General features: G+C 41.5%; 17 non-coding genes across 17 annotated transcripts; all 17 read right to left on the reverse strand.

Moving 5' to 3' along the window:
• Positions 1 to 175: 175 nt before the first annotated feature.
• TRNAT-UGU (transfer RNA threonine (anticodon UGU)) lies at positions 176 to 248 on the reverse strand. The gene has a single exon. It is a non-coding gene; the product is annotated as a tRNA-Thr (tRNA).
• A 508-nt stretch (positions 249 to 756) lies between these two features.
• Positions 757 to 829, reverse strand: TRNAT-UGU (transfer RNA threonine (anticodon UGU)). Its single transcript has one exon. It is a non-coding gene; the product is annotated as a tRNA-Thr (tRNA).
• Positions 830 to 1,318: 489 nt separating this feature from the next.
• Positions 1,319 to 1,391, reverse strand: TRNAT-UGU (transfer RNA threonine (anticodon UGU)). The gene has a single exon. It is a non-coding gene; the product is annotated as a tRNA-Thr (tRNA).
• A 508-nt stretch (positions 1,392 to 1,899) lies between these two features.
• Positions 1,900 to 1,972, reverse strand: TRNAT-UGU (transfer RNA threonine (anticodon UGU)). Its single transcript has one exon. It is a non-coding gene; the product is annotated as a tRNA-Thr (tRNA).
• Positions 1,973 to 3,045: 1,073 nt separating this feature from the next.
• TRNAT-UGU (transfer RNA threonine (anticodon UGU)) lies at positions 3,046 to 3,118 on the reverse strand. Its single transcript has one exon. It is a non-coding gene; the product is annotated as a tRNA-Thr (tRNA).
• A 507-nt stretch (positions 3,119 to 3,625) lies between these two features.
• TRNAT-UGU (transfer RNA threonine (anticodon UGU)) lies at positions 3,626 to 3,698 on the reverse strand. The gene has a single exon. It is a non-coding gene; the product is annotated as a tRNA-Thr (tRNA).
• A 508-nt stretch (positions 3,699 to 4,206) lies between these two features.
• Positions 4,207 to 4,279, reverse strand: TRNAT-UGU (transfer RNA threonine (anticodon UGU)). The gene has a single exon. It is a non-coding gene; the product is annotated as a tRNA-Thr (tRNA).
• Positions 4,280 to 5,351: 1,072 nt separating this feature from the next.
• On the reverse strand, positions 5,352 to 5,424 carry TRNAT-UGU (transfer RNA threonine (anticodon UGU)). Its single transcript has one exon. It is a non-coding gene; the product is annotated as a tRNA-Thr (tRNA).
• A 1,072-nt stretch (positions 5,425 to 6,496) lies between these two features.
• TRNAT-UGU (transfer RNA threonine (anticodon UGU)) lies at positions 6,497 to 6,569 on the reverse strand. Its single transcript has one exon. It is a non-coding gene; the product is annotated as a tRNA-Thr (tRNA).
• A 508-nt stretch (positions 6,570 to 7,077) lies between these two features.
• Positions 7,078 to 7,150, reverse strand: TRNAT-UGU (transfer RNA threonine (anticodon UGU)). Its single transcript has one exon. It is a non-coding gene; the product is annotated as a tRNA-Thr (tRNA).
• Positions 7,151 to 8,222: 1,072 nt separating this feature from the next.
• On the reverse strand, positions 8,223 to 8,295 carry TRNAT-UGU (transfer RNA threonine (anticodon UGU)). The gene has a single exon. It is a non-coding gene; the product is annotated as a tRNA-Thr (tRNA).
• A 1,072-nt stretch (positions 8,296 to 9,367) lies between these two features.
• TRNAT-UGU (transfer RNA threonine (anticodon UGU)) lies at positions 9,368 to 9,440 on the reverse strand. Its single transcript has one exon. It is a non-coding gene; the product is annotated as a tRNA-Thr (tRNA).
• A 508-nt stretch (positions 9,441 to 9,948) lies between these two features.
• On the reverse strand, positions 9,949 to 10,021 carry TRNAT-UGU (transfer RNA threonine (anticodon UGU)). Its single transcript has one exon. It is a non-coding gene; the product is annotated as a tRNA-Thr (tRNA).
• A 508-nt stretch (positions 10,022 to 10,529) lies between these two features.
• TRNAT-UGU (transfer RNA threonine (anticodon UGU)) lies at positions 10,530 to 10,602 on the reverse strand. Its single transcript has one exon. It is a non-coding gene; the product is annotated as a tRNA-Thr (tRNA).
• Positions 10,603 to 11,672: 1,070 nt separating this feature from the next.
• On the reverse strand, positions 11,673 to 11,745 carry TRNAT-UGU (transfer RNA threonine (anticodon UGU)). The gene has a single exon. It is a non-coding gene; the product is annotated as a tRNA-Thr (tRNA).
• A 508-nt stretch (positions 11,746 to 12,253) lies between these two features.
• TRNAT-UGU (transfer RNA threonine (anticodon UGU)) lies at positions 12,254 to 12,326 on the reverse strand. The gene has a single exon. It is a non-coding gene; the product is annotated as a tRNA-Thr (tRNA).
• A 1,653-nt stretch (positions 12,327 to 13,979) lies between these two features.
• Positions 13,980 to 14,052, reverse strand: TRNAT-UGU (transfer RNA threonine (anticodon UGU)). Its single transcript has one exon. It is a non-coding gene; the product is annotated as a tRNA-Thr (tRNA).
• Positions 14,053 to 14,513: the final 461 nt, after the last annotated feature.

A 14,513-nucleotide genomic window follows, 5' to 3' on the forward strand; every position in this document is an offset into this window, starting at 1 on the left:
CTAAGAATTTCGAAGTAATGGCTTCTGTTTTAACCACAGAGCTAAGGAGGCGGCTTGCATTGCAAATTGACTCATATCAATGCGCCTGTCTTGATAAGTTTGAGTTACACACTCATTACACATAAACATGCAACATTGACTGGTATGTCAAACATTAAAAATTCTCTCTAGTGGAAGCCCCCTATGAGATTCGAACTCATGACCCCTGGTTTACAAGACCAGTGCTCTAACCACTGAGCTAAGGAGGCTAGTTGGACTCTTCAACATTCGTACGAAATTAATATGAGTCACATTAATATGCTTGTATTGAGTGGTTTCAGTGGTTTTCAGACCGCAATTAACTGTAGGAGTTGCCTCAATGAAAGTGCGAAATTGAGTTGAGTCAAAAATTCGCTTGTCTTGATTGGTTTCCGTAACTCACTCATCGCCCATAAACATATAACATTGACTGGTTTGTTCATCCAAGATGGGAAATTAACTGTAGGAGTTGCCCTTATGAAATTCGAACTCATGGCCCCCGCTATAACCACAGAGCTACGGAGGCGGCTTGTAGCCTTGAAGATACCGTGTAGGAGTTGCCCCTAAGAAATTCGAAGTAATGGCTTCTGTCTTAACCACAGAGCTAAGGAGGCGGCTTGCATTGCAAAATAAGTCATATCAATGCGCCTGTCTTGATAAGTTTGAGTTACACACTCATTACACATAAACATGCATCATTGACTGGTATGTCAAACATTAAAAATTCTCTCTAGTGGAAGCCCCCTATGAGATTCGAACTCATGACCCCTGGTTTACAAGACCAGTGCTCTAACCACTGAGCTAAGGAGGCTAGTTGGACTCTTCAACATTCGTACGAAATTAAAATGAGTCACATTAATATGCTTGTATTGAGTGGTTTCAGTGGTTTTCAGACCGCAATTAACTGTAGGAGTTGCCTCAATGAAAGTGCGAAATTGAGTTGAGTCAAAAATTCGCTTGTCTTGATTGGTTTCAGTAACTCACTCATCGCCCATAAACATATAACATTGACTGGTTTGTTCATCCAAGATGGGAAATTAGCTGTAGGAGTTGCCCTTATGAAATTCGAACTCATGGCCCCGCTATAACCACGGAGCTAAGGAGGCGGCTTGCAGCCTTGAAGATACCGTGCAGGAGTTGCCCATAAGAATTTCGAAGTAATGGCTTCTGTTTTAACCACAGAGCTAAGAGGCGGCTTGCATTGCAAATTGACTCATATCAATGCGCCTGTCTTGATAAGTTTGAGTTACACACTCATTAAACATAAACATGTCAAACATTTAAAATTCTTTCTAGTGGAAGCCCCCTATGAGATTCGAACTCATGACCTCTGGTTTACAAGACCAGTGCTCTAACCACTGAGCTAAGGAGGCTAGTTGAACTCTTCAACATTCGTACGAAATTAAAATGAGTCACATTAATATGCTTGTATTGAGTGGTTTCAGTGGTTTTCAGACCGCAATTAACTGTAGGAGTTGCCTCAATGAAAGTGCGAAATTGAGTTGAGTCAAAAATTCGCTTGTCTTGATTGGTTTCAGTAACTCACTCATCGCCCATAAACATATAACATTGACTGGTTTGTTCATCCAAGATGGGAAATTAGCTGTAGGAGTTGCCCTTATGAAATTCGAACTCATGGCCCCCGCTATAACCACAGAGCTACGGAGGCGGCTTGTAGCCTTGAAGATACCGTGTAGGAGTTGCCCCTAAGAAATTCGAAGTAATGGCTTCTGTCTTAACCACAGAGCTAAGGAGGCGGCTTGCATTGCAAATTAAGTCATATCAATGCGCCTGTCTTGATAAGTTTGAGTTACACACTCATTACACATAAACATGCAACATTGACTGGTATGTCAAACATTAAAAATTCTCTCTAGTGGAAGCCCCCTATGAGATTCGAACTCATGACCCCTGGTTTACAAGACCAGTGCTCTAACCACTGAGCTAAGGAGGCTAGTTGGACTCTTCGACATTCATACGAAATTAAAATGTGTCACATTAATATGCTTGTATTGAGTGGTTTCAGTGGTTTTCAGACCGCAGTTAACTGTAGGAGTTGCCTCAATGAAATTGAGAAATTGAGTTGAGTTAAAAAAAACGCTTGTCTTGATTGGTTTCAGTAACTCACTCATCGCCCATAAACATACAACATTGACTGGTTTGTTCATCGAAGATGGGAAATTAGCTGTAGGAGTTGCCCAAATGAAATTCGAACTCATGGCCCCCGCTATAACCACAGAGCTACGGAGGCGGCTTGTAGCCTTGAAGATACCGTGTAGGAGTTGCCCCTAAGAAATTCGAAGTAATGGCTTCTGTCTTAACCACAGAGCTAAGGAGGCGGCTTGCATTGCAAATTGAGTCATATCAATGCGCCTGTCTTGATAAGTTTGAGTTACACACTCATTACACATAAACATGCAATATTGACTGGTATGTCACACATTAAAAATTCTCTCTAGTGAAAGCCCCCTATGAGATTCGAACCAGACCAGTGCTCTAACCACTGAGCTAAGGAGGCTAGTTGGACTCTTCAACATTCGTACGAAATTAAAATGAGTCACATTAATATGCTTGTATTGAGTGGTTTCAGTGGTTTTCAGACCGCAATTAACTGTAGGAGTTGCCTCAATGAAAGTGAGAAATTGAGTTGAGTCAAAAAATTCGCTTGTCTTGATTGGTTTCAGTAACTCACTCATCGCCCATAAACATATAACATTGACTGGTTTGTTCATCCAAGATGGGAAATTAGCTGTAGGAGTTGCCCTTATGAAATTCGAACTCATGGCCCCCGCTATAACCACAGAGCTACGGAGGCGGCTTGTAGCCTTGAAGATACCGTGTTGGAGTTGCCCCTAAGAAATTCGAAGTAATGGCTTCTGTCTGAACCACAGAGCTAAGGAGGCGGCTTGCATTGCAAATTAAGTCATATCAATGCGCCTGTCTTGATAAGTTTGAGTTACACACTCATTACACATAAACATGCAACATTGACTGGTATGTCAAACATTAAAAATTCTCTCTAGTGGAAGCCCCCTATGAGATTCGAACTCACGACCCCTGGTTTACAAGACCAGTGCTCTAACCACTGAGCTAAGGAGGCTAGTTGGACTCTTCAACATTCGTACGAAATTAAAATGAGTCACATTAATATGCTTGTATTGAGTGGTTTCAGTGGTTTTCAGACCGCAATTAACTGTTGGAGTTGCCTCAATGAAAGTGAGAAATTGAGTTGAGTCAAAAAATTCGCTTGTCTTGATTGGTTTCAGTAACTCACTCATCGCCCATAAACATACAACATTGACTGGTTTGTTCATCCAAGATGGAAAATTAGCTGTAGGAGTTGCCCTTATGAAATTCGAACTCATGGCCCCGCTATAACCACGGAGCTAAGGAGGCGGCTTGCAGCCTTGAAGATACCGTGCAGGAGTTGCCCATAAGAATTTCGAAGTAATGGCTTCTGTTTTAACCACAGAGCTAAGAGGCGGCTTGCATTGCAAATTGACTCATATCAATGCGCCTGTCTTGATAAGTTTGAGTTACACACTCATTACACATAAACATGCAACATTGACTGGTATGTCAAACATTAAAAATTCTCTCTAGTGGAAGCCCCCTATGAGATTCGAACTCATGACCCCTGGTTTACAAGACCAGTGCTCTAACCACTGAGCTAAGGAGGCTAGTTGAACTCTTCAACATTCGTACGAAATTAAAATGAGTCACATTAATATGCTTGTATTGAGTGGTTTCAGTGGTTTTCAGACCGCAATTAACTGTAGGAGTTGCCTCAATGAAAGTGCGAAATTGAGTTGAGTCAAAAATTCGCTTATCTTGATTGGTTTCAGTAACTCACTCATCGCCCATAAACATATAACATTGACTGGTTTGTTCATCCAAGATGGGAAATTAGCTGTAGGAGTTGCCCTTATGAAATTCGAACTCATGGCCCCCGCTATAACCACAGAGCTACGGAGGCGGCTTGTAGCCTTGAAGATACCGTGTAGGAGTTGCCCCTAAGAAATTCGAAGTAATGGCTTCTGTCTTAACCACAGAGCTAAGGAGGCGGCTTGCATTGCAAATTAAGTCATATCAATGCGCCTGTCTTGATAAGTTTGAGTTACACACTCATTACACATAAACATGCAACATTGACTGGTATGTCAAACATTAAAAATTCTCTCTAGTGGAAGCCCCCTATGAGATTCGAACTCATGACCCCTGGTTTACAAGACCAGTGCTCTAACCACTGAGCTAAGGAGGCTAGTTGGACTCTTCGACATTCATACGAAATTAAAATGAGTCACATTAATATGCTTGTATTGAGTGGTTTCAGTGGTTTTCAGACCGCAGTTAACTGTAGGAGTTGCCTCAATGAAATTGAGAAATTGAGTTGAGTTAAAAAAAACGCTTGTCTTGATTGGTTTCAGTAACTCACTCATCGCCCATAAACATACAACATTGACTGGTTTGTTCATCGAAGATGGGAAATTAGCTGTAGGAGTTGCCCAAATGAAATTCGAACTCATGGCCCCCGCTATAACCACAGAGCTACGGAGGCGGCTTGTAGCCTTGAAGATACCGTGTAGGAGTTGCCCCTAAGAAATTCGAAGTAATGGCTTCTGTCTTAACCACAGAGCTAAGGAGGCGGCTTGCATTGCAAATTGAGTCATATCAATGCGCCTGTCTTGATAAGTTTGAGTTACACACTCATTACACATAAACATGCAACATTGACTGGTATGTCACACATTAAAAATTCTCTCTAGTGAAAGCCCCCTATGAGATTCGAACCAGACCAGTGCTCTAACCACTGAGCTAAGGAATCTAGTTGGACTCTTCAACATTCGTACGAAATTAAAATGAGTCACATTAATATGCTTGTATTGAGTGGTTTCAGTGGTTTTCAGACCGCAATTAACTGTTGGAGTTGCATCAATGAAAGTGAGAAATTGAGTTGAGTCAAAAAATTTGCTTGTCTTGATTGGTTTCAGTAACTCACTCATCGCCCATAAACATACAACATTGACTGGTTTGTTCATCCAATATGGAAAATTAGCTGCAGGAGTTGCCCTTATGAAATCCGAACTCATGGCCCCGCTATAACCACTGAGCTAAGGAGGCAGCTTGTAGCCTTGAAGATACCGTGTAGGAGTTGCCCCTAAGAATTTCGAAGTAATGGCTTCTGTTTTAACCACAGAGCTAAGGAGGCGGCTTTCATTGCAAATTGACTCATATCAATGCGCCTGTCTTGATAAGTTTGAGTTACACACTCATTACACATAAACATGCAACATTGACTGGTATGTCAAACATTAAAAATTCTCTCTAGTGGAAGCCCCCTATGAGATTCGAACTCATGACCCCTGGTTTACAAGACCAGTGCTCTAACCACTGAGCTAAGGAGGCTAGTTGGACTCTTCAACATTCGTACGAAATTAATATGAGTCACATTAATATGCTTGTATTGAGGGGTTTCAGTGGTTTTCAGACCGCAGTTAACTGTAGGAGTTGCCTCAATGAAATTGAGAAATTGAGTTGAGTTAAAAAAAACGCTTGTCTTGATTGGTTTCAGTAACTCACTCATCGCCCATAAACATACAACATTGACTGGTTTGTTCATCGAAGATGGGAAATTAGCTGTAGGAGTTGCCCAAATGAAATTCGAACTCATGGCCCCCGCTATAACCACAGAGCTACGGAGGCGGCTTGTAGCCTTGAAGATACCATGTAGGAGTTGCCCCTAAGAAATTCGAAGTAATGGCTTCTGTCTTAACCACAGAGCTAAGGAGGCGGCTTGCATTGCAAATTGAGTCATATCAATGCGCCTGTCTTGATAAGTTTGAGTTACACACTCATTACACATAAACATGCAACATTGACTGGTATGTCACACATTAAAAATTCTCTCTAGTGAAAGCCCCCTATGAGATTCGAACCAGACCAGTGCTCTAACCACTGAGCTAAGGAGGCTAGTTGGACTCTTCAACATTCGTACGAAATTAAAATGAGTCACATTAATATGCTTGTATTGAGTGGTTTCAGTGGTTTTCAGACCGCAATTAACTGTTGGAGTTGCCTCAATGAAAGTGAGAAATTGAGTTGAGTCAAAAAATTTGCTTGTCTTGATTGGTTTCAGTAACTCACTCATCGCCCATAAACATACAACATTGACTGGTTTGTTCATCCAAGATGGAAAATTAGCTGCAGGAGTTGCCCTTATGAAATCCGAACTCATGGCCCCGCTATAACCACTGAGCTAAGGAGGCAGCTTGTAGCCTTGAAGATACCGTGTAGGAGTTGCCCCTAAGAATTTCGAAGTAATGGCTTCTGTTTTAACCACAGAGCTAAGGAGGCGGCTTGCATTGCAAATTGACTCATATCAATGCGCCTGTCTTGATAAGTTTGAGTTACACACTCATTACACATAAACATGCAACATTGACTGGTATGTCAAACATTAAAAATTCTCTCTAGTGGAAGCCCCCTATGAGATTCGAACTCATGACCCCTGGTTTACAAGACCAGTGCTCTAACCACTGAGCTAAGGAGGCTAGTTGGACTCTTCAACATTCGTACGAAATTAATATGAGTCACATTAATATGCTTGTATTGAGTGGTTTCAGTGGTTTTCAGACCGCAATTAACTGTAGGAGTTGCCTCAATGAAAGTGCGAAATTGAGTTGAGTCAAAAATTCGCTTGTCTTGATTGGTTTCAGTAACTCACTCATCGCCCATAAACATATAACATTGACTGGTTTGTTCATCCAAGATGGGAAATTAACTGTAGGAGTTGCCCTTATGAAATTCGAACTCATGGCCCCCGCTATAACCACAGAGCTACGGAGGCGGCTTGTAGCCTTGAAGATACCGTGTAGGAGTTGCCCCTAAGAAATTCGAAGTAATGGCTTCTGTCTTAACCACAGAGCTAAGGAGGCGGCTTGCATTGCAAAATAAGTCATATCAATGCGCCTGTCTTGATAAGTTTGAGTTACACACTCATTACACATAAACATGCATCATTGACTGGTATGTCAAACATTAAAAATTCTCTCTAGTGGAAGCCCCCTATGAGATTCGAACTCATGACCCCTGGTTTACAAGACCAGTGCTCTAACCACTGAGCTAAGGAGGCTAGCTGGACTCTTCGACATTCATACGAAATTAAAATGAGTCACATTAATATGCTTGTATTGAGGGGTTTCAGTGGTTTTCAGACCGCAGTTAACTGTAGGAGTTGCCTCAATGAAATTGAGAAATTGAGTTGAGTTAAAAAAAACGCTTGTCTTGATTGGTTTCAGTAACTCACTCATCGCCCATAAACATACAACATTGACTGGTTTGTTCATCGAAGATGGGAAATTAGCTGTAGGAGTTGCCCAAATGAAATTCGAACTCATGGCCCCCGCTATAACCACAGAGCTACGGAGGCGGCTTGTAGCCTTGAAGATACCGTGTAGGAGTTGCCCCTAAGAAATTCGAAGTAATGGCTTCTGTCTTAACCACAGAGCTAAGGAGGCGGCTTGCATTGCAAATTGAGTCATATCAATGCGCCTGTCTTGATAAGTTTGAGTTACACACTCATTACACATAAACATGCAACATTGACTGGTATGTCACACATTAAAAATTCTCTCTAGTGAAAGCCCCCTATGAGATTCGAACCAGACCAGTGCTCTAACCACTGAGCTAAGGAGGCTAGTTGGACTCTTCAACATTCGTACGAAATTAAAATGAGTCACATTAATATGCTTGTATTGAGTGGTTTCAGTGGTTTTCAGACCGCAATTAACTGTTGGAGTTGCCTCAATGAAAGTGAGAAATTGTGTTGAGTCAAAAAATTCGCTTGTCTTGATTGGTTTCAGTAACTCACTCATCGCCCATAAACATACAACATTGACTGGTTTGTTCATCCAAGATGGAAAATTAGCTGCAGGAGTTGCCCTTATGAAATCCGAACTCATGGCCCCGCTATAACCACTGAGCTAAGGAGGCAGCTTGTAGCCTTGAAGATACCGTGTAGGAGTTGCCCCTAAGAATTTCGAAGTAATGGCTTCTGTTTTAACCACAGAGCTAAGGAGGCGGCTTGCATTGCAAATTGACTCATATCAATGCGCCTGTCTTGATAAGTTTGAGTTACACACTCATTACACATAAACATGCAACATTGACTGGTATGTCAAACATTAAAAATTCTCTCCAGTGGAAGCCTCCTATGAGATTCGAACTCATGACCCCTGGTTTACAAGACCAGTGCTCTAACCACTGAGCTAAGGAGGCTAGCTGGACTCTTCGACATTCATACGAAATTAAAATGAGTCACATTAATATGCTTGTATTGAGGGGTTTCAGTGGTTTTCAGACCGCAGTTAACTGTAGGAGTTGCCTCAATGAAATTGAGAAATTGAGTTGAGTTAAAAAAAACGCTTGTCTTGATTGGTTTCAGTAACTCACTCATCGCCCATAAACATACAACATTGACTGGTTTGTTCATCGAAGATGGGAAATTAGCTGTAGGAGTTGCCCAAATGAAATTCGAACTCATGGCCCCCGCTATAACCACAGAGCTACGGAGGCGGCTTGTAGCCTTGAAGATACCGTGTAGGAGTTGCCCCTAAGAAATTCGAAGTAATGGCTTCTGTCTTAACCACAGAGCTAAGGAGGCGGCTTGCATTGCAAATTGAGTCATATCAATGCGCCTGTCTTGATAAGTTTGAGTTACACACTCATTACACATAAACATGCAACATTGACTGGTATGTCACACATTAAAAATTCTCTCTAGTGAAAGCCCCCTATGAGATTCGAACCAGACCAGTGCTCTAACCACTGAGCTAAGGAGGCTAGTTGGACTCTTCAACATTCGTACGAAATTAAAATGAGTCACATTAATATGCTTGTATTGAGTGGTTTCAGTGGTTTTCAGACCGCAATTAACTGTTGGAGTTGCCTCAATGAAAGTGAGAAATTGTGTTGAGTCAAAAAATTCGCTTGTCTTGATTGGTTTCAGTAACTCACTCATCGCCCATAAACATACAACATTGACTGGTTTGTTCATCCAAGATGGAAAATTAGCTGCAGGAGTTGCCCTTATGAAATCCGAACTCATGGCCCCGCTATAACCACTGAGCTAAGGAGGCAGCTTGTAGCCTTGAAGATACCGTGTAGGAGTTGCCCCTAAGAATTTCGAAGTAATGGCTTCTGTTTTAACCACAGAGCTAAGGAGGCGGCTTGCATTGCAAATTGACTCATATCAATGCGCCTGTCTTAATAAGTTTGAGTTACACACTCATTACACATAAACATGCAACATTGACTGGTATGTCAAACATTAAAAATTCTCTCCAGTGGAAGCCTCCTATGAGATTCGAACTCATGACCACTGGTTTACAAGACCAGTGCTCTAACCACTGAGCTAAGGAGGCTAGTTGGACTCTTCAACATTCGTACGAAATTAAAATGAGTCACATTAATATGCTTGTATTGAGTGGTTTCAGTGGTTTTCAGACCGCAATTAACTGTTGGAGTTGCCTCAATGAAAGTGAGAAATTGAGTTGAGTCAAAAAATTCGCTTGTCTTGATTGGTTTCAGTAACTCACTCATCGCCCATAAACATACAACATTGACTGGTTTGTTCATCCAAGATGGGAAATTAGCTGTAGGAGTTGCCCTTATGAAATTCGAACTCATGGCCCCGCTATAACCACAGAGCTACGGAGGCGGCTTGTAGCCTAGAAGATACCGTGTAGGAGTTGCCCCTAAAAAATTCGAAGTAATGGCTTCTGTCTTAACCACAGAGCTAAGGAGGCGGCTTGCATTGCAAATTGAGTCATATCAATGCGCCTGTCTCGATAAGTTTGAGTTACACACTCATTACACATAAACATGCAACATTGACTGGTATGTCAAACATTAAAAATTCTCTCTAGTGGAAGCCCCCTCTGAGATTCGAACTCATGACCCCTGGTTTACAAGACCAGTGCTCTAACCACTGAGCTAAGGAGGCTAGTTGGACTCTTCAACATTCGTACGAAATTAAAATGGGTCACATTAATATGCTTGTATTGAGTGGTTTCAGTGGTTTTCAGACCGCAATTAACTGTAGGAGTTGCCTCAATGAAAGTGAGAAATTGAGTTGAGTCAAAAAATTCGCTTGTCTTGATTGGTTTCAGTAACTCACTCATCGCCCATAAACATACAACATTGACTGGTTTGTTCATCCAAGATGGAAAATTAGCTGCAGGAGTTGCCCTTATGAAATCCGAACTCATGGCGCCGCTATAACCACGGAGCTAAGGAGGCGGCTTGTAGCCTTGAAGATATCATGTAGGAGTTGCCTCTAAGAAATTCGAAGTAATGGCTTCTGTCTTAACCACAGAGCTAATGAGGCGGCTTGCATTGCAAATTGAGTCATATCAATGCGCCTGTCTTGATAAGTTTGAGTTACACACTCATTACACATAAACATGCAACATTGACTGGTATGTCAAATATTAAAAATTCTCTCTAGCGGAAACCCCCTATGAGATTCGAACTCATGACCCCTGGTTTACAACACCAGTGCTCTAACCACTGAGCTAAGGAGGCTAGTTGGAAACTTCAACATTCGTACGAAATTAAAATGAGTCACATTAATATGCTTGTATTGAGTGGTTTCAGTGGTTTTCAGACTGCAATTAACTGTAGGAGTTGCATCAATGAAAGTGAGAAATTGAGTTGAGTCAAAAAATTCGCTTGTCTTCATTGGTTTCAGTAACTCACTCATCGCCCATAAACATACAACATTGACTGGTTTGTTCATCCAAGATGGGAAATTAGCTGTAGGAGTTGCCCTTATGAAATTCGAACTCATGGCCCCGCTATAACCACAGAGCTAAGGAGGCGGCTTGTAGCCTTGAAGATACAGTGTAGGAGTTGCCCCTAATAAATTCGAAGTAATGGCTTCTGTCTTAACCACAGAGCTAAGGAGGCGGCTTGCATTGCAAATTGAGTCATATCAATGCGCCTGTCTTGATAAGTTTCAGTTACACACTCATTACACATAAACATGCAACATTGACTGGTATGTCAAACATTAAAAATTCTCTCTAGTGAAAGCCCCCTATGAGATTCGAACCAGACCAGTGCTCTAACCACTGAGCTAAGGAGGCTAGTTGGACTCTTCAACATTCGTACGAAATTAAAATGAGTCACATTAATATGCTTGTATTGAGTGGTTTCAGTGGTTTTCAGACCGCAATTAACTGTTGGAGTTGCCTCAATGAAAGTGAGAAATTGAGTTGAGTCAAAAAATTCGCTTGTCTTGATTGGTTTCAGTAACTCACTCATCGCCCATAAACATACAACATTGACTGGTTTGTTCATCCAAGATGGGAAATTAGCTGTAGGAGTTGCCCTTATGAAATTCGAACTCATGGCCCCCGCTATAACCACAGAGCTACGGAGGCGGCTTGTAGCCTAGAAGATACCGTGTAGGAGTTGCCCCTAAGAAATTCGAAGTAATGGCTTCTGTCTTAACCACAGAGCTAAGGAGGCGGCTTGCATTGCAAATTGAGTCATATCAATGCGCCTGTCTTGATAAGTTTGAGTTACACACTCATTACATAAACATGCAAGATTGACTGGTATGTCAAACATTACAAATTCTCTCTAGTGGAAGCCCCCTATGAGATTCGAACTCATGACCCCTGGTTTACAAGACCAGTGCTCTAACCACTGAGCTAAGGAGGATAGATGGACTCTTCAACATTCGTACGAAATTAAAATGAGTCACATTAATATGCTTGTATTGAGTGATTTCAGTGGTGTTCAGACCGCAATTAACTGTAGGAGTTGCATCAATGAAAGTGAGAAATTGAGTAGAGTCAAAAAATTCGCTTGTCTTGATTGGTTTCAGTAACTCACTCATCACCCATAAACATACAACATTGACTGGTTTGTTCATCCAAGATGGAAAATTAGCTGTAGGAGTTGCCCTTATGAAATTCGAACTCATGGCGACGCTATAACCACGGACCTTAGGTGGCGGCTTGTAGCCTTGAAGATATCATGTAGGAGTTGCCTCTAAGAAATTCGAAGTAATGGCTTCTGTCTTAACCACATAGCTAATGAGGCGGCTTGCATTGCAAATTGAGTCATATCAATGCGCCTGTCTTGATAAGTTTGAGTTACACACTCATTACACATAAACATGCAACATTGACTGGTATGTCAAATATTAAAAATTCTCTCTAGCGGAAACCCCCTATGAGATTCGAACTCATGACCCCTGGTTTACAACACCAGTGCTCTAACCACTGAGCTAAGGAGGCTAGTTGGACTCTTCAACATTCGTACGAAATTAAAATGAGTCACATTAATATGCTTGTATTGAGTGGTTTCAGTGGTTTTCAGACTGCAATTAACTGTAGGAGTTGCATCAATGAAAGTGAGAAATTGAGTTGAGTCAAAAAATTCGCTTGTCTTCATTGGTTTCAGTAACACACTCATCGCCCATAAACATACAACATTGACTGGTTTGTTCATCCAAGATGGGAAATTAGCTGTAGGAGTTGCTCTTATGAAATTCGAACTCATGGCCCCGCTATAACCACAGAGCTAAGGAGGCGGCTTGTAGCCTTGAAGATACAGTGTAGGAGTTGCCCCTAAGAAATTCGAAGTAATGGCTTCTGTCTTAACCACAGAGCTAAGGAGGCGGCTTGCATTGCAAATTGAGTCATATCAAAGCGCCTGTCTTGATAAGTTTCAGTTACACACTCATTACACATAAACATGCAACATTGACTGGTATGTCAAACATTAAAAATTCTCTCTAGTGAAAGCCCCCTATGAGATTCGAACCAGACCAGTGCTCTAACCACTGAGCTAAGGAGGCTAGTTGGACTCTTCAACATTCGTACGAAATTAAAATGAGTCACATTAATATGCTTGTATTGAGTGGTTTCAGTGGTTTTCAGACCGCAATTAACTGTTGGAGTTGCCTCAATGAAAGTGAGAAATTGAGTTGAGTAAAAAAATTCGCTTGTCTTGATTGGTTTCAGTAACTCACTCATCGCCCATAAACATACAACATTGACTGGTTTGTTCATCCAAGATGGGAAATTAGCTGCAGGAGTTGCCCTTATGAAATTCTAACTCATGGCCCCCGCTATACCCACAGAGCTACGGAGGCGTCTTGTAGCCTTGAAGATACCGTGTAGGAGTTGCCCCTAAAAAATTCGAAGTAATGGCTTCTGTCTTAACCACAGAGCTAAGGAGGCGGCTTGCATTGCAAATTGAGTCACATCAATGCGCCTGTCTTGATAAGTTTGAGTTACACACTCATTACACATAAACATGCAACATTGACTGGTATGTCAAACATTAAAAATTCCCTCTAGTGGAAGCCGCCCATGAGATTCGAACTCATGATCCCTGGTTTACAAGACCAGTGCTCTAACCACTGAGCTAAGGAGGATAGATGGACTCTTCAACATTCGTACGAAATTAAAATGAGTCACATTAATATGCTTGTATTGAGTGATTTCAGTGGTGTTCAGACCGCAATTAACTGTAGGAGTTGCATCAATGAAAGTGAGAAATTGAGTAGAGTCAAAAAATTCGCTTGTCTTGATTGGTTTCAGTAACTCACTCATCGCCCATAAACATACAACATTGACTGGTTTGTTCATCCAAGATGGAAAATTAGCTGCAGGAGTTGCCCTTATGAAATCCGAACTCATGGCGCCGCTATAACCACGGAGCTAAGGAGGCGGCTTGTAGCCTTGAAGATATCATGTAGGAGTTGCCTCTAAGAAATTCGAAGTAATGGCTTCTGTCTTAACCACAGAGCTAATGAGGCGGCTTGCATTGCAAATTGAGTCATATCAATGCGCCTGTCTTGATAAGTTTGAGTTACACACTCATTACACATAAACATGCAACATTGACTGGTATGTCAAATATTAAAAATTCTCTCTAGCGGAAACCCCCTATGAGATTCGAACTCATGACCCCTGGTTTACAACACCAGTGCTCTAACCACTGAGCTAAGGAGGCTAGTTGGAATCTTCAACATTCGTACGAAATCAAAATGAGTCACATTAATATGCTTGTATTGAGTGGTTTCAGTGGTTTTCAGACTGCAATTAACTGTAGGAGTTGCATCAATGAAAGTGAGAAATTGAGTTGAGTCAAAAAATTCGCTTGTCTTCATTGGTTTCAGTAACTCACTCATCGCCCATAAACATACAACATTGACTGGTTTGTTCATCCAAGATGGGAAATTAGCTGTAGGAGTTGCCCTTATGAAATTCGAACTCATGGCCCCGCTATAACCACAGAGCTAAGGAGGCGGCTTGTAGCCTTGAAGATACAGTGTAGGAGTTGCCCCTAATAAATTCGAAGTAATGGCTTCTGTCTTAACCACAGAGCTAAGGAGGCGGCTTGCATTGCAAATTGAGTCATATCAATGCGCCTGTCTTGATAAGTTTCAGTTACACACTCATTACACATAAACA

This window comes from Saccoglossus kowalevskii, chromosome 18 (genome assembly GCF_978046115.1).
Source record: "Saccoglossus kowalevskii chromosome 18, keSacKowa6.1, whole genome shotgun sequence".
NCBI classification, from domain to species: domain Eukaryota; kingdom Metazoa; phylum Hemichordata; class Enteropneusta; family Harrimaniidae; genus Saccoglossus; species Saccoglossus kowalevskii.